This window comes from Drosophila pseudoobscura, chromosome X (genome assembly GCF_009870125.1).
Source record: "Drosophila pseudoobscura strain MV-25-SWS-2005 chromosome X, UCI_Dpse_MV25, whole genome shotgun sequence".
Taxonomy (NCBI): domain Eukaryota; kingdom Metazoa; phylum Arthropoda; class Insecta; order Diptera; family Drosophilidae; genus Drosophila; species Drosophila pseudoobscura.
In genome coordinates, this window is record NC_046683.1 from 28,294,522 (window position 1) to 28,317,397 (window position 22,876).

Below are 22,876 nucleotides of genomic sequence, written 5' to 3' on the forward strand. Positions count from 1 at the left end.
TTGAAGAATCATAAAGAGCTACTTCACCCAGGTATCGAAAAGACCACTAATTGGTTTAAAGGGAAATTCTACTACCCCGATTATCAAAAGTTAATCCAAAATATCATCAATGAATGTCCTACGTGCAACGTTGCTAGAACAGAGCATCGTAACACCAAACTAACCTTCGAAATCACCCCTGAAAAACAAAATATCAGAGAAAAGTATGTCATGGGTTTCTATTTGGTAGGCAATTAACAATTCCTATCATGCATCGATGTATATTCTAAATTGGCAAGCCTTGTAGAAGTTAAGAGTCGTGATTGGTTAGAAACAAAGAGAGCCATCATAAAAGTCTTTAACGAAATGGGCAAACCACCGGGAATTAAAGCCGACAAAGATTCAGCCTTTATGTGCGCAGCACTGCAAGCATGGTTGAATGCGGAAAATGTGAAAATCGAAATCACTACCGGTAAAAACGGAGTTTCTGATGAAGAACGGCTACATAAAACGATCAATGAAAAATTAAGAATTATTTCAAGCGAGGATAACATAGAGAACAAGCTCACAAAATTCGAGTTAATTATATACACTTATAATCATAAATCGGTTCATAATACTACAAAAAGATACCCAGCTGATATCTTCCTGTACGCCGGACTACCAGATTCAAACACCCAACTGAATAAGGTTAGGAAGATCAATCATTTGAATAAGGATAGAATCGACTTTGAAGTAGACACACGCTACAAAAATGCACCCCTAGTTAAAAAATAACAACCAATCCGATCAAAAGAATAGGGGAAATTCGGCAGGTAGACTATAAAACCAAATTCAAAAGAAAGAAAAAGTCTAATAAAAGTAAATATGATAATTGCAGAGTACCCGAAGAGAGTACTGGGAATCTGGAGCTAAAAAATGATTAAGATTATAATCTTACTAATGTTCACCGTCCTACAGTCTACCGGACAGAAAATAGAGATAGATCCCATCAACTCAAGGAATGGATATCTCATATTCAAAACAGATACCATTAACATACCCATTAATTATGAATATCATTATTTAACAATTAATATAACAAGAACGGATGAAACATATCAGAGTTTACTAGACCAGGCAACCCAATTTAATAACGTAATCCAAGTTCAATATTTAGTCGAGAAATTGCAACGTGAATTCAACGGCATAAATGCAGTAGGCACAATTTATAAATATCTATTTGGAACGTTAGATCAAGATGATAAAGTCGAACTAGAAGGGAAAATAGACAATCTGGCTAGCCACAGTGTTCAAGCTAACGAATTAAACTTAAAATTTCAAGCAGTAAATTCTGGCATAGAAGTTGTCAATAAATTAAACAAGAATAATGATAGAAATAAGCAATTAGAAATACTAATATTTAACCTTCAACATTTTACTGAGTACATAGAGGATATTTAATTAGGCATGCAGCACACCAAAACTTTCAAATAAGTTTCATAGAACCCAATATATTGTTAACTTGGAAATTACCACAAATCATATTATACCAAGATTGCCCAAACCAAGGCTGGCAAAAACCCTCTAGCTGAACCCTCCACGAGGGTGCCGGCTGGGCAATTGACACTGCATTATCCCGGGCGAGGATAATGCACTGTCGCTTGCCCTGCACGGGGTAATGCAGTGTCTAGCTAAGGCTAAGGTCCATCGTCTTCCCGATCTAAAGTCGGGGGAACTGAACCAAGGCCATGGCTAGAGGTGCCTGGCGGCCAGGCATAAAACGCTAGGGGGTGGTCCCCCGAAAAACATTAACCGGTATGGACCTTCGGGCCAAATATGGAGGTAGATAAGGAGCAAACACTGGTTAGGATGTCAACCCAAACGTCGGTGGAACGTTGCGTGACTGCTACCACCGGCGGGCACGGGGAGGAGCAATCCTCTCTGCGTGTCGCCAGAGCTCACACCTCGGGCATGGCGGGAGCAGGTCATGTCAGTTGTAATACTACTGCCACAAAAACGACGCGTTGCAGGGTGAGCCGCGCGGGTGCCGTTGTCGATGCAGACTCGGACCTGGAGAGCGTGCTATCCCTTAGCAAGACCGAAGAGGAAAGCCTTCTCCGCTCGCCGGAACCAGGTACCAGCTCCCTGCGTAGGGAAGGGCCGAAGCGTTCCAGGGAAGGGATGAAGGCAAAAGCTCAGTATAAGGCGGCCCTCAAGTTACTGAGCCGGCTCCAGGGCAAGGCGGATATCTCCCAAGAGGAGAAGTCCAAGCTAGCCTGGGCTGAGCAACGGGTACAGGAGCGCAGTTGCCGCAGATGAAGGCAACAAACGGTGAATTCGCCAACAAGGTGGAGGAGATGTTGGCCTCCAAGAGGCAACGCTCGATCGAGAGTGCTGCCAAAGACACTCCGGCGAGCAAGCGGCAACGCGGGCCCAAGGTGGCCACCACCCAGCCGAAGACGATGAAGCCGAGGCAGAAGGCCATGAGCGAGGTGTCCAAGAGACATCTCATTGTGGCCTTGATCGATCGCAGCGATGAGAACGGGAAGATGACGGCGGCGCAGTGGAAGTTAGTCCACGCGCAGCTCGTCGAGGCACTGTTCTCGCGAATGGAGGAGGACCCTAGCGCTCCCATGCCCACGTTCGATGGAGCGGGATGGCTGAACGGGGTCAAAATCCTCAAGTGCAACGACGACCCAACGCGGCAGTGGCTGGTGCAGAAGGTGCCCCTACTGAAAGCTCTGTGGGAGGGGGCCAAGCTGGAGGTGATAGACAGGGAGCTGATCCCGTCCATACCAAAGGCGAAGGTGCTCTTCCCCATTGCTGTCCAGGGGGAGCGAGCACTGAAGCTGCTGCAGAGGCAAAATCCGGACGTGCCAACGGCTGACTGGAAGGTTCTGCATGCCCGTAGCCCATTACCCAACGAGGGGGGCCAGCACGTGATCCTCCAGATCAGCAAGGAGGCGGAGGACATCTTGTATCCCAAGTTCGGGAAGATGGCGTGGGGCGTAGGTAGCGTATACCTACGGCTGAAAAAGCGCCACCCCGAGGATAAAGATGCGCACACCCTCCAGGCAGGCGAGGTCGAGAAGGACCTAGGTCTGGAGACCATAGTGGAGGCCGCCCAGGGTCTTGCGCTGGACGACTCGGAGGAGGAGGAAGACGGTGACGGTGACCTGACAATCATAGTCAACCCGTCGTGCGAGGTTGAGTTAGCCACCCATGACACTAAGGGTGCTGCAACTCAATCTTCATAAAAGCAAGGTAGCGTCGGCGGAGCTCCTCATTTCCATGGAGCAAGGGCCCGCCGACATAGCTTTAGTCCAGGAGCCGTGGATTGCGTCAGGCAACTCCGTGGCCGGGCTAAAGTCCTCAAATTACAACTTTCTCTACTCAACATCGGTAAGCAGGAACAGAACCGCCGTACTCGTACGGAAGGGAATCCATGCTCATCTTATGTCTCATTACAGCACGGACGACCTGACGGTAGTGATGGTGGAGAGCGAGGAAAAGCGCCTTATGGCAGCTTCCTGCTATATGGCACACGACAGGCCCGCTCCACTGGAAGAACTTAGGAGTCTGGTGACGGAAGCCGGCTCCAAAAATCTCGACCTGCTTATTGGCGCAGATGCCAACGCCCATCACAATGTGTGGGGAAGCCCCGACATCAATGATAGAGGTGAGTCACTCCTAGACTTTATCTTATCCACTAACTTAGACGTAGCAAACGTGGGGGAGGAACACACCTTCGTGGGTCCCACCTCTTCAAACGAGCTAGACCTAACTCTTGTCACGGGAAAGAGTACCTTGGTATCTAACTGGAGAGTCCTCGAAAGACCATCCTTCTCAGACCATAAGTACATTCAGTTCAAGGGCGAATGCAAACACTCTTCGAAGATAACAGTCTATAGAAACCCCCGGAACACAAACTGAGTAAAGTTTAGAAAAACAATTACTTCGAAGCTCGCGAATCCGGGCTCATAGATATAGAGAAGTCCCTAAAGACCCTATCCAACGAGTTACTGAACTCCTACCATGCATCGTGCAAACCCTCGAGGACGAAGAGGAGGTCCAAGCCACTCTGGTGGAACCGAGATCTCTCTCTCCAAAGGAACAACCTCAAGGAATTCTTCAAGATCGCCAAACAAGCGAACGAAGAGATTGTCAATAACGAATATAAAATCCTACTTAGGAGCTACAAGAAGGTTTTACGTAAGGTACAAAGGAACTCGTGGAGAAACTTCTGCTCCAACATTGAGAAAGTGCCCGAAACCGCTAGCCTCCGGAATCTGCTTTCAAAGCAGCCCACAGTACAGAGCCAACTAAAACTAGACAACGGACAGTGGACAGAGGACAGTAAAGAAGCCCTAACAGCACTAATGGAGGCGCACTTCCCTGGATGCACCGAGGTCACTGGCGCCAAGGAGCATCAGGACCTAGCAACTAAGGAACAGCACCCCCCAATAGGTCTGTTAACCACTAAGAGAATCCACTGGGCCATAGACTCCTTCGCGGGCATAAAAGCACCAGGACTGGACGGGATATTCCCAGCCATGATGCAGTTGACCAAAGAGGTTATTACCCCATGGCTCTTCGCAATATACTCAGCATGCCTAAGTACGGGCTATATCCCCATCCAATGGAGAACCTTAAGAGTTTTCTTCCTCCCTAAGGCAGGAAAGTGCAGCCACGTGAGTCCCAAGGATTACAGACAGGCTTATCGGTCTGTAATCCTCCTTTTTTTCTAAAAACACTAGAAAAGCTGTTGGATTTACACATCAGGAATGAGGTAGGGGGACTGATGTCAACAAACCAACACGCCTGCACCAAGGGGAAATCAGTGGCGACGGCACTACACTCGCTAGTAGCCACCATCGAGAGCGCCCTTCACAACAAAAAGTATGCTTTGGGAGCATTTGTGGACATCTCAGGAGCATTCAACAACGTGGCAACAACCGCAATAACAAGTCGCCTAGAAGCGAATAACATACACCCTGCAATCAACGTCTGGATCAAAAACCTCCTAAGTTGTAGACGGGTGCAATCGGAGTGGGGCACCGCTTCCATGGTAAAGGGGGCACACAGAGGCACACCTCAAGGTAGAGTCCTATCGCCACTACTGTGGAATTTGGTGGTCGACGACCTCATCAAGAGATTTGAAAGGAAAGCCCCAAAGATAACAGCATATGCAGATGACATAAGCATTCTTATTACGGGTGTATGTCCATCGACCCTCAGCTCTATATGGAACGTACACTCAGGGAGATACGTGAGTGGGCGGAAGAGGTAGGACTCAGTATCAACGCGGACAAGACGGACCTCATCCTCTTTACCAAGAGGTACAAGGTACCGATATGGACACCCCCGAAAATTGACCAAACTAGGCTGACTCCAAAATCACAGGTGAAATACCTAGGCACAGTACTGGACAGCAAGCTGGTATGGAGGCCCAATGTAGTGGAAAGGGTGAAGAAGGCTACCATTGCGCTTTATGCATCCAAGAAGATGCTCAGCAGCACATGGGGCCTGTCACCTGCTCTAATGAACTGGATCTACATCTCGGTGGTGCGACCAACTCTGCTGTATGGAGCCTTAGTGTGGTGGCAGGCTATTGAAAAGAAGACATACCATAAGCTTATGGAAAAGACTCAGCGACAGGCTCTGCTCTGTATTACAGGGGCGCTGAGGTCAACCCCAACAAAAGCACTCGAAGCTGTACTCGGAATCGACCCCCTGGACATTCACGCTCGCCTGATTGCGGGAAAGGCAGCACAACGCCTTATAGCATCAGGAAATCTATAGCCACAAGGATACGGGCACAGTTCAATTGGCAGGGACGTGACCAGATCAACTGATTACATGACCCCCCAAACTTGCCTTGACGTCAAAACAACCACATTTTTGGAACCTGAAGACTGGAAAATTGGAAGGAACCAAACTGAGCACCTCAATATATACACAGACGGCTCCAAGATGGACGGAGGAGTAGGAGCGGGAATATACTGTACAGACCCTGAGATAAGGCTGTCGTATAAGCTACCGGATCAATGCAGCATATTCCAGGCAGAAGTTTTTGCCATCGGGAAAGCAGCGGAGGTCGCTCTCCTCACAGAACGACCACACGATGGGGTCATCCTATTCGTCGACAGCCAAGCGGCGATAAGATCCATGCAGTCGTCCGCGGTCAGTTCCAGAAGTGTCTTGGCGATCAGTTAGGCACTAGACATCCTAAGCACGACAAAGACAGTGCGGATCTATTGGGTTCCCAGCCACCAGGGCATCGAAGGAAACGAAGCGGTGGACGTACTAGCTAAGGACGGCGTCGGACTGGAGAATAGGAGAACGTGCCTGTCTCCCTTAGAACGCTGCAATGCGATCTAGAGAAGCAGGCTAGAACACAGACTGATAGCAGGTGGAACTGTACCACCACCTGCAGAACCTCGAAGATAATGTGCAAGGAACGCAACGAGAAACTTAGCAACTTCCTACTGCACCTACCACGAAAGGACTGTAGATTTCTAGTGGGAATACTTACAGGTCACTTTCTGGCTGCTGCACATGCAGCTAAGCTAGGCATCACCAACAAAGACAGAGACAGTTGTAGGAAATGTGATGAACCTGGGGCTATCGAAACCCTGGAACATCTCATCTGCTACTGTCCGGCTCTCTCAAGGGCAAGGAGGAGATACCTGGGCGCCCCAGTGCTTGCATCACTGGAAGATGCCTCCAAAAGGACGCCACAGGAACTGCTGGCCTATGCTAAAAACACCTCGATTCTCGGGGACTTTAAAACCATCTAAACACTCCCGCGACGGTTCATACACCCCCCCCCATCCGGATAACTAAGGCCCAGATTGGCCTATGCGTGGCCCCGCTGAGGGCCGTCCGGGTTAACCTAACCTTACCTAACCTAAACCAAGAAATAAAAGTAGAAGGCAACGCATTAATAAAAATAAATAATTGCAGTGTTCGATTAAATGAATTCTTAATATCTAACTCAATACCAGAATTTGCACAAAGCATATACATCAACAATAACGTAACAAGAATTAAACCATTGTCTTATTTGCGAACCAAAGAAATCGTAATAGAAAATACGCGATTAAATAATGTATTACATGTTGTTTGTAGTGGGGCGGATCGAGGTTCAATTATCCAACGGCGAGGTGTATGTTCCAGTTTAAACTCCTAGCAGTCGTCACAGAAAGGAAAGGCCGATGGGTTTCGTTGTGTGTACATATATATATATTGTTCGTGTAGTTATTGGGTATTCGCGCGGTATGTCGACTGGTTGAAGCGGGGGTGAAAACGTAACTAACTAACTCTATGCCTTATGATGCTTTTTCTGCCGTGAGCGGCGAGTGGATCGTTGATTGTGGATCCGAGCACCCCTCCGAGCGCACGAGAGCGAGTTGGGACCGGGGCGCAAGGAGTTGGCACAGTGCGCGGAAATTGTTTACTGCTGGCCTGAACACACGTAAGCTCAATACTCTGGTCTGATGAGCTCCTGAGGTGGCTCAAAGGGGGCCTAGCTGAGGCCACCGGACGGGTCGCAGGTTGCGGATAGCGAACGACCTACCTATATACAGGTCATATAGGTAGGTCAGCTGCGAATAATCGGACATCCGTAGGGAGAGTACCGAAAATAAGCAGCCCCGGACAGCCAGCGGATGTTCGCGAAGTAGCAACACTGACGATGCGCTTGTGGTGCCGCCTCGTATAAGTAGCTCACACACTACCCTATCCCACTACCTACCCACATCCCAACCCCCACATTCAGCTCACACCGGGCCGGACTAAGAGTGTTATTCGACCCGTGCCGAGAGTCAGCCTGGCTGGGGGACCGGTATATAAAACTAGCCCAGCTCAGAGACTTGGCAGCCCCCTGTTCTAAGTATGCCTTATCCGGGCAACGTGGATCTCTGCCCGGACGGACCGTACCCCTTCTCTGCAGCTCGTGGGAAAAGAATGGAAGATATGAAAAACAAACAAAATGAGTCTGGCACTCCCCAAATGCCAACAAGGAGCAATCCCAACCAGAGGAAGGCAGCGGCCCAAAGGCCTGGCCCAACCCGCAAACCAGCAGTGAAAACCTGCGCGGCGGAAGATGCTAGGGAGAGCCCAAAGGGGTCCCATCCCGGTTTCGGGGTGGGTGGTGAATTGGTTCCCAAAACCGATACCTTGGCAGAGTGGCTATGCAATCCTGCGGCTGCTCTGCCTGCTGGTAAAGTGGCGGATGATGAGTGCCCATCTACTAGTGTCCAAGCCAAACCTTTTACATATGCCGATAGAAGGAGTGCTGGCAACATACTCCGTCGGCAGAACGCAGGCCAGATGTCCAGCCCGACGGACAAATGGATAAAGAAGGTTGAGTGGGCCTCGAAGGTGCTGCCGAACTTTGGCAAGGAAGCACCGAAGAAGGAAGCCCCTCAGCCAAAAAGGCAGCGCTCGCAAGAGACTCCTGGGCCAACACCGAAGCGCTCCAGAGTACTGCCTAACACATCGTTCGCGCAGATTGACAGAGAAAGGACGCTGATTGGCGTCCTGGACAAAGGCAGCGCGGACTCCCGAATCCCTAAGAACCAGTGGAAGTGGGTGCCCGCCCCATTAAGGAGCCGGAACGCATCCCAAAAATGCTGCAATGATGCAACCCCCACCTCCCAACAGCGGACTGGAAGGAGGTAAAAGTTGAGACGACACAGGCCCCCACAAACCAGGCGGTGGTCGTCCTCAACAAAGAGTCGCTGGCCCCGATTGAGGCTGCCAAAGGCGAGCTCAATTTTGGGTTAGCTCTGTGACCGTAAAGGTCTACAAGTCGGATGCAGCGGCCGGGGCACGTCCTGTCGACAAGCCAGTCGAGCAGGCCGATATTACAGTGGTGGAGAACACAAAGGATGCCCTTGAGGCTCCTTTAGAACAATGTCCACCACTGTAAAGCAGCATCCGCTGCTCTTATACTCCGCCTCGAAGAGAGCGGAGCAGAGGTAGCCCTGATCCAGGAACCTCGGATAGTGGGAGACAAGGTTTGTGGACTAGGGTCAAAGGAGTACAAGATAATTGTAGCTCAACATGAAGGTAAAACCCGCACCTGCATTCTCGCCAGAAAGCACCTTAATATCTTTCTTCTCCATAATTATAGCGATAGCGACAACACGGCGGCAAGCCTAGAGCTGAAAGGGACACCTCTAAGGCTGATATCGTCCTACATGGCCCATGAGGAAAACGATCCTCCCAACGACCTTGTTCGCAAACTAGCCAGCGACAGCGAGAGGTCGGACATAGACCTATTAATAGGTTGCGATGCCAACGCTCACCACACTCAATGGGGGAGCTCGAATGCAAATGTAAGGGGTGAGTCACTTTTCAGCTTCATCCTTAACTCAAATCTATTTATTTGTAATCGGGGCAACGACCCCACTTTTATAATTAAAAATCGACAGGAGGTTATTGACCTCACCTTAGTGTCTCCCAACCTGTTTGACATAGTCAAGAGTTGGCAAGTCCTTGATGACCAATCTCTCTCTGACCACAGATACATCGAGACCACACTATCCCTCGAATTTCCGAAACCTAAGGACTATATTAATCCCAGGAAAGCCAACTGGGAAAAATATAGCTCAGCCCTGGAGGACTTACTCCCCTCCAAAGCACCATCATGCCCGGACACAAAAGACGACCAAGATCGCCTAGTGAACTGCTTCACGAAGCATGCAACAAAGACTTCGCGGCAGCATGCCCCTCTAGCAAACCTAGGGGGAAAAAGAAACCCCCCTGGTGGTCAAAACAAATAGACATCCTACGTAAAAGCTGCAGGACCCTCTTCAACAGGGCCAAAAGCGCGAACGAGGAGAGCCACTGGGCAGACTACAAAATCAGTCTGTCACTATATAAAAAGGAAACAAGGAAAGCAAAAAGGGCCTCTTGGCAAAAATTTTGCTCGGAAATTGAGGAAACGTCAGAGGCCGCAAGGCTTCGCAAGATTCTCTCAAAAACTAACCCCTCGGTAGGGTATCTTAAAAGGAATGACGGCACGTGGACCAACTCCAGTGAGGAGTCCCTGCACATTCTACTAGGCACGCATTTCCCAGGGTGCACAACCATCGAGACGGTACATCTCCCAGGAGAGGGACTGGTAAATTCGATAGATCTCATCCTCACAAAACATAACATCAGCTGGGCAATAAACAGCTTCAACCCTTTCAAATCACCAGGCCAGACCAGGTAATCCCGGCCCAACTTCAGAAGGCCGGGGATACGGCCATCAACTGGCTACAAGGTATCTTCAGGAAGATACTGGCTGTGGGTACAATCCCGAGAGCATGGCTAAAGGCAAGGATAGTCTTCATTCCCAAAGCAGGAAAAGCCTCGCACTCAACTGCAAAAGACTTTAGACCAATCAACCTATCGTCCTTCTTCCTCAAAACCTTTGAGAGACTCGTCGGGCTGCAACTGAGGACAACTATACACCCTCAGTTGCTGTCAGGCGCACAGCATGCCTACCGGAAAGGAAAATCCACGGAAACGGCTCTTCATGAAGTGATCTCAGCGGTAGAGAAATCTCTGCATCTCAAAGAGTACTCACTCAAAGAGTTCCATTTTTCCTTGCACTATCAGAATGTTCGCAGTTTGTTGGGAAAATTGCGTCAAATTCATACTAATAATGTGTCCTTTGATTTCGATGCCATCGCGTTTACCGAAACCTGGCTTAACTCCTGTCAATGTTCATGAAATTTTCATTGATAGTTACACTATTTATCGAATGGACCGCCCATCTTTTGCAGGTGGGGTTCTGATTGCAGTTAAATCTGTTTTCTCATCTGAGTTATTCCCATTTAATAACATCCATGGAATTGAATTTGTTGCATTCAAAGTTCGTGTTGGCTCCGCATTTTTCTATTTAACCTGCTCTTACATTCCTCCCAGGTCTGATGCTGAGCTTTACTTACACCACCTCTCAGCAATTAATACTATCGTATCTGCATTAGGGTGCAATGATCGAATTATTGTCATTGGGGACTTTAACCTCCCATTTCTTTCTTGGCAGCCTTATGATGACGCTAACCTGTTGTTTCCCAATTGCCATAATGACTTTATCAATGGGCTAACGGATATTTCCCTTGTCCAAATTAATGCCGTTAAAAACATTAGGGACAGACTTCTTGACCTCGTTTTTGTTAACGATGCTTCTCTTGCTATGGTATCTAGAGCAAGCCCAATATCACTCCCTGAAGATCCTTACCATCCAACTTTGTCGATATCCCTGGACTGTACACAATCTGGAGGTGCTGACAGTTCCATGGCTCACATAAAGTGTTTTCGCAAAACAAACTTTATCGATTTAGATCTACATCTCTCGCGTGTTGATTTGTCGTTTCTTTATTCATTACCGAACATAGATGCAACTGTTAGCTCGTTTTATAGCTCTATTTACTCCGCCCTTAATACTTTTGTTCCAGATATCACTGTACCCGTATCGTCCAAGCCTCCCTGGTTCTCCAAGTATTTGTCATACTTAAAAAATAATAAATCCCGGCCCTATAAAAAGTACCAGAAGTCGGCCTTAGCTCTATACTCCTCCGCTCGCTCTCTGTTCCTTGCCGTTAATTGTCAGTGTTATAATCATTACCTTTCACAATGTAGTAGTAACGTTTCTAGTGATCCTAAAAAATTATATTCGTTCGTTAACTCTAAGCGCAAGTCAAACGCTTTTCCTCCGTCCCTTCATTACCAGAACAAAACAGAAGCTTCTGCTGATGGTATTGCAAATTTATTCGCTACCTTTTTCCAAACAACGTACTCGCCTCAAATTTACAACGCATCCACTCCGTATCCGTACCAGCTACCTCAAGCTAACAGCATTTTTCTGCCCTTTTTCGAGGAAAGCGTTGTTCTGGAAGGTTTGTCATCTATGGACATATCGTTTTCTGCGGGTCCAGATAAGGTACCAAGTTGCATTTTAAAACCCTTGACCTTTCTCTTCAACCTCTGCTTGGAACAGTCTTGTCTCCCAGTAATTTGGAGAGAGTCCTACATCATTCCGCTTCACAAAAAAGGTTCAAGATCAAACATTGAAAACTATCGTGGTATCGCAAAGCTTTCCGCCATCCCGAAGCTTCTTGAGTTCCTGGTCACCCGGCAACTGCAACATCTTTGTTGCAGCTTGATGTCTCCGTCGCAACACGGTTTTTTCAGACATCGTTCAACATCGACTAACCTTCTTGAGTTTTCTAACCTAATCCACCGTATTTTCAAATTGGATGTAATTTTTACGGACTTCAGCAAGGCATTCGATTCTGTGAACCATGCTCTGCTTATTCACAAGCTCTCTTTATTAGGGTTCCCAACGAATCTTCTAGATTGGATTTTGTCCTATCTCACTAACCGTACTCAACGTGTTTTGTTTTCTAACGTGTTGTCAAATACTGTTAATGTTACTTCAGGTGTGCCACAGGGAATTCATCTGGGCCCGCTTTTGTTTATTTTATTTGGGAATGACCTTCCTTAAGTTATAACATACTCTACTACGCTAATGTATGCTGATGATGTTAAAATCTGTCCTTCTTACTCTGATCTAATTGAACTACTATTGTGGTGTTCAACTTATCTTCTTTTTCTGAACCTTTCCAAATGCAAACTTATGACATTTTACCGTCGTGCTCCACATTTTGTCTCATATGTTCTAGGAAATCATGTCCTTGAGCGAATTTCGAGTTCAAATGACCTCGGAGTCCTTTTTGATCATAAGATGTGTTTTAACAGCCATATAGCTGCCACTGTAAATAAAGCTAAGGGTGATTTAGCGTTCATAAAGCGTTGGTCCAAGGAGTTTGACGACCCGTACGTTACGAAACAACTGTATATCTCGTTAGTACGTATTAATTGGAGTATTGTTCTTGTGTGTGGAGCCCGCAGTATAAAGAGCAGCAGGCTGTTATTGAATCCGTGCAAAAGCAATTTTTAGTATTTGCCCTTCGGAACTTTAACTGGGACTCGGGTAGAATCTTGCCACCCTACCGGTCTAGGCTAAATCTTATTGACCTGCCGTCGTTGCACCATCGCAGAATATGCAATGGCGTAATGTTCGTGCACAAGCTCCTTCTCGGGACTGCTGACTCCAAAGCTCTTTTGGGTCAGATTGACTTGGCCGTTCCATTTAGACCTACCCGTACTTTCAGGCCTATCCGTCTACCCATATGTAGGTCTAATTATGCTTATCATGAACCTTTTAGGGTTTTATGCCATAATTATAACTCCCTCTGCCAAACCCTATCCCCTGAACTGTCTCTTAAACTAATTGCATGAAATATTTATAATCACTTAAATTTAGCTAACTTTTAACTTCTCTTTTTCCGCCTTTAGTAACTAAGTACCATTATTAACAGATAATTTGTTAATTTAAAAAATAAATAAATGTAGCCGATGCGCTATCAAGAGTAAAGATTAAAGAAAACCTACTTGGGGAAACCATTAATAGTGATTGTGCAACTGTCCATAGCACGCAAGAAGATAATACAAATTATATTCCACTAACAGAGCGACCAATCAATTACTATAATAGGCAAATAGAACTGATTAGAGGTAATGAGGATAAGGTATTTCCACAAGATACTGATAAAAATCACATATACTGAAATGACAAAGTCATTAGCAAAAGATATAATAAAGGAATATGTGTGTACCAAAAATAGTGCATTATATTTCCATAGTGAAATAGACTTCCCACTGTTCCAAAGGGCATTCCTAAAAATAATCAGTCCCAATCACTTGATGTGAAAATGTGAAAATCGAAATCACTACCAGTAAAAACGGAGTTTCTGATGAAGAACGATCATAAAACGATCAATGACAAATTAAGAATTATTTCAAGCGAGAATAACATAGAGAACAAGCTCACAAAATTCGAGTTAATTCTATACACTTATAATCATAAATCGGTTCATAATACTACAAAAAGATCCCCAGCTGATATCTTCCTGTACGCCGGACTATCAGATTATAACACCCAACTGAATAAGGTTAGGAAGATCAATCATTTGAATAACGATAGAATCGACTTTGAAGTAGACACACGCTACAAAAATGCACCCCTAGTTAAAAAATAACAACCAATCCGATCAAAAGAATAGGGGAAATTCGGCAGGTAGACTATAAAACCAAATTCAAAAGAAAGAAAAAGTCTAATAAAAGTAAATATGATAATTGCAGAGTACCCGAAGAGAGTACTGGGAATCTGGAGCTACAACATGATTAAGATTATAATCTTACTAATGTTCACCGTCCTACAGTCTACCGGACAGAATATAGAGATAGATCCCATCAACTCAAGGAATGGATATCTCATATTCAAAACAGATACCATTAACATACCCATTAATTATGAATATCATTATTTAACAATTAATATAACAAGAACAGATGAAACATATCAGAGTTTACTAGACCAGGCAACCCAATTTAATAATTTAATAACGTAATCCAAGTTCAATATTTAGTCGAGAAATTGCAACGTGAAAACAACGGCATAAAAATAGCCAAAAACAAAAGAGGCCTTATAAATGCAGTAGGCACAATTTATAAATATCTATTTGGAGCGTTAGATCAATATGATAAAGTCGAACTAAAAGGGAAAGTAGACAATCTGGCTAGCCACAGTGTTCAAGCTAACGAATTAAACTTAAAAATTCAAGCAGTAAATTCTGGCATAGAAATTGTTAATAAATTAAACAAGGATAATGATAGGAAGGAAGGAAGCAATTAGAAATACTAATATTTAACCTTCAACATTTTACTGAGTACATAGAGGATATTGAATTAGGCATGCAGCTAAGAAGATTAAGGATTTTTAATCCAAAATTATTAAGGCAGGATTACCTGAAACACATTGATTCAGAGAAATTATTAAATATCAAAACATCAACCTGGTTGAAATCAGACACCAACGAAATACTAGTAATTTCTAACATCCCATGAGAGATCAGAAATATTCCTATACTTAAAATTGTCCCATATCCAGATGAAGACAATAACATTCTCACTAACCTAACGCAAAAGAATTACTATCTTCTAGAAAACGGAGTATATGAGAAAGAATCAAAACGAAAAATAAATGACTAATGAATATCAGGAATAGTAAAAAAAATAGCAAAAAAATGTCCATACACCATCCCGGTTTCGGGGTGGGTGGTGAATTGGCTCCCAAAACCGATACCTTGGCAGAGTGGCTATGCAATCCTGCGGCTGCTCTGCCTGCTGGTAAAGTGGCGGGTGAGTGCCCATCTACTAGTGTCCAAGCCAAACCTTTTACATATGCCGATAGAAGGAGTGCTGGCAATATACTCCGTCGGCAGAACGCAAGCCAGATGTCCAGCCCGACGGACAAATGGATAAAGAAGGTTGAGTGGACCTCGAAGGTGCTGCCGAACTTTGGCAAGGAAGCACCGAAGAAGGAAGCCCCTCAGCCAAAAAGGCAGCGCTCGCAAGAGACTCCTGGGCCAACACCGAAGCGCTCCAGAGTACTGCCTAACACATCGTTCGCGCAGATTGACAGAGAAAGGACGCTGATTGGCGTCCTGGACAAAGGCAGCACGGACTCCCGAATACCTAAGAACCAGTGGAAGAGTCGCTGGCCCCGATTGAGGCTGCCAGAGGCGAGCTCAATTTTGCGTTCAGCTCTGTGACCGTAAAGGTCTACAAGTCGGATGCAGCGGCCGGGGCACGTCCTGTCGACAAGCCAGTCGAGCAGGACGCTGCCTCGGAGATCGAAGCACCCGACGATCATACAGAGACAGACCCAGAGTGCTACTCCACCGATGGCACGCTGAGATGCGACTTCGAGGCGATGTGTTGCCACGAGGAAGTCGAGGACGATCCAGATGCCGATATTACAGTGGTGGAGAACACAAAGGATGCCCTTGAGGCTCCTTTAGAACAATGTCCACCACTGTAAAGCAGCATCCGCTGCTCTTATACTCCGCCTCGAAGAGAGCGGAGCAGAGGTAGCCCTGATCCAGGAACCTTGGATAGTGGGAGACAAGGTTTGTGGACTAGGGTCGAAGGAGTACAAGATAATAGTAGCTCAACATTAAGGTAAAACCCGCACCTGCATTCTCGCCAGAAAGCACCTTAATATCTTTCTTCTCCATAATTATAGCGATAGCGACAACACGGCGGCAAGCCTAGAGCTGAAAGGGACACATCTAAGGCTGATATCGTCCTACATGGCCCATGAGGAAAACGATCCTCCCAACGACCTTGTTCGCAAACTAGCCAGCGACAGCGAGAGGTCGGACATAGACCTATTAATAAGTTGCGATGCCAACGCTCACCACACTCAATGGGGGAGCTCGAATGCAAATGTAAGGGGTGAGTCACTTTTCAGCTTCATCCTTAACTCAAATCTATTTATTTGTAATCGGGGCAACGACCCCACTTTTATAATTAAAAATCGACAGGAGGTTATTGACCTCACCTTAGTGTCTCCCAACCTGTTTGACATAGTCAAGAGTTGGCAAGTCCTTGATGACCAATCTTTCTCTGACCACAGATACATCGAGACCACACTATCCCTCGAATTTCCGAAACCTAAGGACTATATTAATCCCAGGAAAGCCAACTGGGAAAAATATAGCTCAGCCCTGGAGGACTTACTCCCCTCCAAAGCACCATCATGCCCGGAAACAAAATACGACCTAGATCGCCTAGTGAACAGGTTCACAGAAGCATGCAAAAAAGCCTTCGCGGCAGCATGCCCCTCTAGCAAACCTAGGGGGAAAAAAAAGAAACCCCCCTGGTGGTCAAAACAAATAGACATCCTTCGTAAAAGCTGCAGGACCCTCTTCAACAGGGCCAAAAGCGCGAACGAGGAGAGCCACTGGGCAGACTACAAAATCAGTCTGTCACTATATAAAAAGGAAACAAGGAAAGCAAAAAGGGCCTCTTGGCAAAAATTTTGCTTGGAAATTGAGGAAACGTCAGAGGCCGCAAGGCTTCGCAAGATTCTCTCAAAAACTAACCCCTCGGTAGGGTATCTTAAAAGGAATGACGGCACGTGGACCAACTCCAGTGAGGAGTCCCTGCACATTCTACTAGGCACGCATTTCCCAGGGTGCACAACCATCGAGACGGTACACCTCCCAGGAGAGGGATTGGTAAATTCGATAGATCTCAACCTCACAAAACGTAACATCAGCTGGGCAATAAACAGCTTCAACCCTTTCAAATCACCAGGCCAGACCAGGTAATCCCGGCCCAACTTCAGAAGGCCGGGGATACGGCCATCAACTGGCTACAAGGTATCTTCAGGAAGATACTGGCTGTGGGTACAATCCCGAGAGCATGGCTAAAGGCAAGGATAGTCTTCATTCCCAAAGCAGGAAAAGCCTCGCACTCAACTGCAAAAGACTTTAGACCAATCAGCCTATCGTCCTTCTTCCTCAAAACCTTTGAGAGACTCGTCGGGCTGCAACTGAGGACAACTATACACCCTCAGTTGCTGTCAGGCGCACAGCATGCCTACCGGAAAGGAAAATCCACGGAAACGGCTCTTCATGAAGTGATCTCAGCGGTAGAGAAATCTCTGCATCTCAAAGAGTACTCACTCAAAGAGTTCCATTTTTCCTTGCACTATCAGAACGTTCGCAGTTTGTTGGGAAAATTGCGTCAAATTCATACTAATAATGTGTCCTTTGATTTCAATGCCATCGCGTTTACCGAAACCTGGCTTAACTCCTGTCAATGTTCATGAAATTTTCATTCATAGTTACACTATTTATCGAATGGACCGCCCATCTTTTGCAGGTGGGGTTCTGATTGCAGTTAAATCTGTTTTCTCATCTGAGTTATTCCCATTTAATAACATCCATGGAATTGAATTTGTTGCATTCAAAGTTCGTGTTGGCTCCACATTTTTCTATTTAACCTGCTCTTACATTCCTCCCAGGTCTGATGCTGAGCTTTACTTACACCACCTCTCAGCAATTAATACTATCGTATCTGCATTAGGGTGCAATGATCGAATTATTGTCATTGGGGACTTTAACCTCCCATTTCTTTCTTGGCAGCCTTATGATGACGCTAACCTGTTGTTTCCCAATTGCCATAATGACTTTATCAATGGGCTAACGGATATTTCCCTTGTCCAAATTAATGCCGTTAAAAACATTAGGGACAGACTTCTTGACCTCGTTTTTGTTAACGATGCTTCTCTTGCTATGGTATCTAGAGCAAGCCCAATATCACTCCCTGAAGATCCTTACCATCCAACTTTGTCGATATCCCTGGAGTGTACACAATCTGGAGGTGCTGACAGTTCCATGGCTCACATAAAGTGTTTTCGCAAAACAAACTTTATCGATTTAGATCTACATCTCTCGCGTGTTGATTTGTCGTTTCTTTATTCATTACCGAACATAGATGCAACTGTTAGCTCGTTTTATAGCTCTATTTACTCCGCCCTTAATACTTTTGTTCCAGATATCACTGTACCCGTATCGTCCAAGCCTCCCTGGTTCTCCAAGTATTTGTCATACTTAAAAAATAATAAATCCCGGCTCTATAAAAAGTACCAGAAGTCGGCCTTAGCTCTATACTCCTCCGCTCGCTCTCTGTTCCTTGCCGTTAATAGTCAGTGTTATAATCATTACCTTTCACAATGTAGTAGTAACGTTTCTAGTGATCCTAAAAAATTATATTCGTTCGTTAACTCTAAGCGCAAGTCAAACGCTTTTCCTCCGTCCCTTCATTACCAGAACAAAACAGAAGCTTCTGCTGATGGTATTGCAAATTTATTCGCTACCTTTTTCCAAACAACGTACTCGCCTCAAATTTACAACGCATCCACTCCGTATCCGTACCAGCTACCTCAAGCTAACAGCATTTTTCTGCCCTTTTTTGAGGAAAGCGTTGTTCTGGAAGGTTTGTCATCTATGGACATATCGTTTTCTGCGGGTCCAGATAAGGTACCAAGTTGCATTTTAAAACCCTTGACCTTTCTCTTCAACCTCTGCTTGGAACAGTCTTGTCTCCCAGTAATTTGGAGAGAGTCCTACATCATTCCGCTTCACAAAAAAGGTTCAAGATCAAACATTGAAAACTATCGTGGTATCGCAAAGCTTTCCGCCATCCCGAAGCTTCTTGAGTTCCTGGTCACCCGGCAACTGCAACATCTTTGTTGCAGCTTGATGTCTCCGTCGCAACACGGTTTTTTCAGACATCGTTCAACATCGACTAACCTTCTTGAGTTTTCTAACCTAATCCACCGTATTTTCAAATTGGATGTAATTTTTACGGACTTCAGCAAGGCATTCGATTCTGTGAACCATGCTCTGCTTATTCACAAGCTCTCTTTATTAGGGTTCCCAACGAATCTTCTAGATTGGATTTTGTCCTATCTCACTAACCGTACTCAACGTGTTTTGTTTTCTAACGTGTTGTCAAATACTGTTAATGTTACTTCAGGTGTGCCACAGGGAATTCATCTGGGCCCGCTTTTGTTTATTTTATTTGGGAATGACCTTCCTTAAGTTATAACATACTCTACTACGCTAATGTATGCTGATGATGTTAAAATCTGTCCTTCTTACTCTGATTGGTATTTGCACACACGCCTTTAACTTGATCTAATTGAACTACTATTGTGGTGTTCAACTTATCTTCTTTTTCTGAACCTTTCCAAATGCAAACTTATGACATTTTACCGTCGTGCTCCACATTTTGTCTCATATGTTCTAGGAAATCATGTCCTTGAGCGAATTTCGAGTTCAAATGACCTCGGAGTCCTTTTTGATCATAAGATGTGTTTTAACAGCCATATAGCTGCCACTGTAAATAAAGCTAAGGGTGTTTTAGCGTTCATAAAGCGTTGGTCCAAGGAGTTTGACGACCCGTACGTTACGAAACAACTGTATATCTCGTTAGTACGTATTAATTGGAGTATTGTTCTTGTGTGTGGAGCCCGCAGTATAACAAGCAGCAGGCTGTTATTGAATCCGTGCAAAAGCAATTTTTAATTTTTGCCCTTCGGAACTTTAACTGGGACTCGGGTAGAATCTTGCCACCCTACCGGTCTAGGCTAAATCTTATTGACCTGCCGTCGTTGCACCATCGCAGAATATGCAATGGCGTAATGTTCGTGCACAAGCTCCTTCTCGGGACTGCTGACTCCAAAGCTCTCTTGGGTCAGATTGACTTGGCCGTTCCATTTAGACCTACCCGTACTTTTAGGCCTATCCGTCTACCCATATGTAGGTCTAATTATGCTGATCATGAACCTTTTAGGGTTTTATGCCATAATTATAACTCCCTCTGCCAAACCCTATCCCCTGAACTGTCTCTTAAACTAATTGCATGAAATATTTATAATCACTTAAATTTAGCTAACTTTTAACTTCTCTTTTTCCGCCTTTAGTAACTAAGTACCATTATTAACAGATAATTTGTTAATTTAAAAAATAAATAAATGTAGCCGATGCGCTATCAAGAGTAAAGATTAACGAAAACCTACTTGGGGAAACCATTAATAGTGATTGTGCAACGGTCCATAGCGCGCAAGAAGATAATACAAATTATATTCCACTTATAGAGCGACCAATCAATTACTATAATAGGCAAATAGAACTGATTAGAGGTAATGAGGATAAGGTATTTCCACAAGATACTGATAAAAATCACATATACTGAAATGACAAAGTCATTAGCAAAAGATATAATAAAGGAATATGTTTGTACCAAAAATAGTGCATTATATTTCCATAGTGAAATAGACTTCCCACTGTTCCAAAGGGCATTCCTAAAAATAATCAGTCCCAATCACTTGATGTGAAAATGTGAAAATTGAAATCACTACCAGTAAAAACGGAGTTTCTGATGAAGAACGATCATAAAACGATCAATGACAAATTAAGAATTATTTCAAGCGAGGATAACATAGAGAACAAGCTCACAAAATTCGAGTTAATTCTATACACTTATAATCATAAATCGGTTCATAATACTACAAAAAGATCCCCAGCTGATATCTTCCTGTACGCCGGACTATCAGATTATAACACCCAACTGAATAAGGTTAGGAAGATCAATCATTTGAATAACGATAGAATCGACTTTGAAGTAGACACATGCTACAAAAATGCACTCCTAGTTAAAAAATAACAACCAATCCGATCAAAAGAATAGGGGAAATTCGGCAGGTAGACTATAAAACCAAATTCAAAAGAAAGAAAAAGTCTAATAAAAGTAAACATGATAATTGCAGAGTACCCGAAGAGAGTACTGGGAATCTGGAGCTACAACATGATTAAGATTATAATCTTACTAATGTTCACCGTCCTACAGTCTACCGGACAGAATATAGAGATAGATCCCATCAACTCAAGGAATGGATATCTCATATTCAAAACAGATACCATTAACATACCCATTAATTATGAATATTATTATTTAACAATTAATATAACAAGAACAGATGAAACATATCAGAGTTTACTAGACCAGGCAACCCAATTTAATAATTTAATAACGTAATCCAAGTTCAATATTTAGTCGAGAAATTGCAACGTGAAAACAACGGCATAAAAATAGCCAAAAACAAAAGAGGCCTTATAAATGCAGTAGGCACAATTTATAAATATCTATTTGGAGCGTTAGATCAATATGATAAAGTCGAACTAGAAGGGAAAGTAGACAATCTGGCTAGCCACAGTGTTCAAGCTAACGAATTAAACTTAAAAATTCAAGCAGTAAATTCTGGCATAGAAGTTGTTAATAAATTAAACAAGGATAATGATAGGAAGGAAGGAAGCAATTATAAATACTAATATTTAACCTTCAACATTTTACTGAGTACATAGAGGATATTGAATTAGGCATGCAGCTAAGAAGATTAGGGATTTTTAATCCAAAATTATTAAGGCAGGATTACCTGAAACACATTGATTCAGAGAAATTATTAAATATCAAAACATCAACCTGGTTGAAATCAGACACCAACGAAATACTAATAATTTCTAACATCCCATGAGAGATCAGAAATATTCCTATACTTAAAATTGTCCCATATCCAGATGAAGACAATAACATTCTCACTAACCTAACGCAAAAGAATTACTATCTTCTAGAAAACGGAGTATATGAGAAAGAATCAAAACGAAAAATAAATGACTAATGAATATCAGGAATAGTCAAAAAAATAGCAACAAAATGTCCATACACCATCCCGGTTTCGGGGTGGGTGGTGAATTGGCTCCCAAAACCGATACCTTGGCAGAGTGGCTATGCAATCCTGCGGCTGCTCTGCCTGCTGGTAAAGTGGCGGGTGAGTGCCCATCTACTAGTGTCCAAGCCAAACCTTTTACATATGCCGATAGAAGGAGTGCTGGCAATATACTCCGTCGGCAGAACGCAAGCCAGATGTCCAGCCCGACGGACAAATGGATAAAGAAGGTTGAGTGGACCTCGAAGGTGCTGCCGAACTTTGGCAAGGAAGCACCGAAGAAGGAAGCCCCTCAGCCAAAAAGGCAGCGCTCGCAAGAGACTCCTGGGCCAACACCGAAGCGCTCCAGAGTACTGCCTAACACATCGTTCGCGCAGATTGACAGAGAAAGGACGCTGATTGGCGTCCTGGACAAAGGCAGCACGGACTCCCGAATACCTAAGAACCAGTGGAAGAGTCGCTGGCCCCGATTGAGGCTGCCAGAGGCGAGCTCAATTTTGCGTTCAGCTCTGTGACCGTAAAGGTCTACAAGTCGGATGCAGCGGCCGGGGCACGTCCTGTCGACAAGCCAGTCGAGCAGGACGCTGCCTCGGAGATCGAAGCACCCGACGATCATACAGAGACAGACCCAGAGTGCTACTCCACCGATGGCACGCTGAGATGCGACTTCGAGGCGATGTGTTGCCACGAGGAAGTCGAGGACGATCC

At 44.8% G+C, this 22,876-nt stretch overlaps 3 long non-coding RNA genes across 3 annotated transcripts; all 3 read left to right on the forward strand.

Annotated features, from left to right (window-relative positions):
* Positions 1 to 210: 210 nt before the first annotated feature.
* On the forward strand, positions 211 to 1,310 carry LOC117184950 (uncharacterized). Its single transcript, XR_004470425.1, has 2 exons — positions 211 to 794; positions 860 to 1,310. It is a non-coding gene; the product is annotated as an uncharacterized lncRNA (long non-coding RNA).
* Positions 1,311 to 13,672: 12,362 nt separating this feature from the next.
* On the forward strand, positions 13,673 to 14,386 carry LOC117184706 (uncharacterized). The gene is made up of 2 exons (XR_004470130.1): positions 13,673 to 14,101; positions 14,167 to 14,386. It is a non-coding gene; the product is annotated as an uncharacterized lncRNA (long non-coding RNA).
* A 6,438-nt stretch (positions 14,387 to 20,824) lies between these two features.
* On the forward strand, positions 20,825 to 21,355 carry LOC117184701 (uncharacterized). Its single transcript, XR_004470126.1, has 2 exons — positions 20,825 to 21,146; positions 21,212 to 21,355. It is a non-coding gene; the product is annotated as an uncharacterized lncRNA (long non-coding RNA).
* Positions 21,356 to 22,876: the final 1,521 nt, after the last annotated feature.